The sequence below is a fragment of the Carlito syrichta genome, unplaced genomic scaffold (assembly GCF_000164805.1).
Source record: "Carlito syrichta isolate Samal-C Ts95f unplaced genomic scaffold, Tarsius_syrichta-2.0.1 Scaffold311852, whole genome shotgun sequence".
Lineage (NCBI taxonomy): Eukaryota > Metazoa > Chordata > Mammalia > Primates > Tarsiidae > Carlito > Carlito syrichta.
The window spans coordinates 248,088-250,429 of NW_007255948.1; the positions used below are offsets into that span (position 1 = coordinate 248,088).

Genomic DNA, 2,342 nt, shown 5'->3' on the forward strand with positions numbered 1-2,342 from the left:
AAGACTGCATTGAGCTATGATCACAGTACTGTGCTCCAGGCTGAGCAACAAAGTGAGACCTTGTCTCTAAAAAAATTAAAATAAAAAAAAAAGAAACTTCTACTTTAGATAATTTCTCTGGAGTTGTTCAATTTCTTCAGAGATTTCCTCACTTACATGCCCAGGGAGGGAATTGTCAAACCACCAACCAGCATAAGGAGACTGTGGGAACTGGTGTGGGAGTGAACAGAGAAGTGTGAGGTCTCATCATTCAGTATCTAGACTTTCAATGAATCTCCCTTTTTTTTGTAAGGCACCTCTCTGGTTCAATTGCTCCACAGACTAAACCTTCAGGCTCCTGCCAGGGAAGAGTAGATTGACAGGCACTAGATCATAGTGAGGACCTGAATGCTAACTGATCCTTAGAGACTTTCAACCAATCCTCTTGTCTTCAACTCATTCTTCTCCCTGCATCTTTCTCCCTGGGTTCCTGGGTCCTCTAATACTGGGGTCCCCAATACCAGTCCATAGCCTGTTAGGAACCAGGCCACACAGCAGGAGGTAGCTGGCAGGCAAGTGAGAGAAGCTTCATCTGTATTTACAGCCATTCCTCATCATGTGCATTACCTCCTGAGCTCTGTCTCCTGTCAGATCAGTAGCAGTATTAGATTCTCATAGGAGAACAAACCCTATTGTGAACTGTACCTGTAAGGGATCTAGGTGGCAGGTTCCTTATGAGAATCTAATGCCTGATGATGTGAGGTGAAGCTGAGGTGGTGATGCTAGTTCTGGGAAGAGGCTGCAAATACAGATTAACATTAGCAGTGAGGTTTGATTGCAGAGACCATAATAAATCAATTGCTTGCAAACTTATATCAAAACCCTATCAATGAGTGGCAAATGAGTTGATGTACTTCAATTGTACAACTACATCTGGTGGCAGACTTTAAGTCAGAATCACACTTATTTTAGTCTGTGTGTCCTATTGTTTTATTTACCACCTCCATCCATGTCTCTCTCTTTTTTTTAATGGCGAGTTGTATAATTATTTCATTATATGTTGCAATAAATAAAGTGGAAATATTGCCCAAAAGGTTAGGGACCACTGTTCTAGGACTTTAACTTAGCTGGAGTTCCATGGCAGAAAATGATTTGCTTCTCATTGACCCCACTTCTGCAGATGCTTGGTATACAGTTTTCTCACCACTGCTAATTTTTACACTTAGCTTTCTATCTTCTCATTCTCTGATGTTTTTCTCCCACTCTCTTTGTCCTGTGAATTTATTCTGGTTTTATTCATTTGTTCTCATTTTTGTGGAGCTTCAGGGAAGAGAGGAGATAAGCCTATGTGTTCAAACAACCATTTTTCCTCCATTACAACTATATTTCAGGACCATCAAAAACATAGCAATTTGGTCTCTTTCCGATGTTCAAGATGTCGAAACGAAAACGTGGTGGGTCCTATGGTGTGAAATTCCAGATTTCCCTGGGTCTTCTTCTGGTAGACGCCTTGATCAACTGTGGTGACAATACAGGAGCCAAAAATCTGTATATCATCTCCGTGAAGAGGATCAAGGAACGGTTGAACAGACTTCTTGCTGCTGGTGTTGGTGACATGGTGATGGCCACAATCAAGAAAGGCAGGCTAGAGCTCAGAAAGAAGATGCATCCAGCAATGGTCACTCAACAATGAAAGTCATACTGGAGAAAACATGGCATGTTCCTTTATTTTGAAGATAATGCAGAGGTCATAGTCAACAATAAAGGTGAGATGAAGGGTTCTGCCATTACAGGATTAGTTGCAAAGAAGTGTGCAGACTTATGGTCCAGGTTTGCGTCCAATGCCGGCAGCATTGCATGAGTCTTCAGTGTATTTTTAAAATTTGTAAAATCATTAAAAATACCTTCTCCCAAAAAAGCAAAAACAAACAAACAAACAAGCAATTTTCCAGGTTCTGGGTACAGAATTTAAGGAAGGATGTAAATTCTTTTCTGTGTAGTAGCCACATTTCTTAGAGTTCTTGGTGTCTCTGAAGTTCCATAGTATTCCTTGTTTTCTTTTTCCCAGAGGCTGTAAGTGAGCCAGAAGTATTTCATCCTGGACCAGTCATCTATTTTTCAGCTAACTGACTATGGATGGAGGCATGTCCTACTTTCCAAGAAGCCAACTGAGGTTGACTCCTCCCTGTTTTCAAGTCTTACAGGCTCAGTGGCTCAGTCTGTAATCCCACGCTTTGAGAGGCTGAAGTGAGTGAATTGCCTGAGCCCGCGAGTTCGAGACCTGCCTGGGTAACTTGGCGAAGCCTCATCTCTACAATAAATAAAAAAATTAGCCGGGCGTGGTAGCGCACGCCTGTAGTTCC

The 2,342-nt window shown here is 41.8% G+C and overlaps 1 pseudogene; it reads left to right on the forward strand.

Moving 5' to 3' along the window:
- Positions 1–1,414: 1,414 nt before the first annotated feature.
- On the forward strand, positions 1,415–1,840 carry LOC103271696 (annotated as a pseudogene).
- Positions 1,841–2,342: the final 502 nt, after the last annotated feature.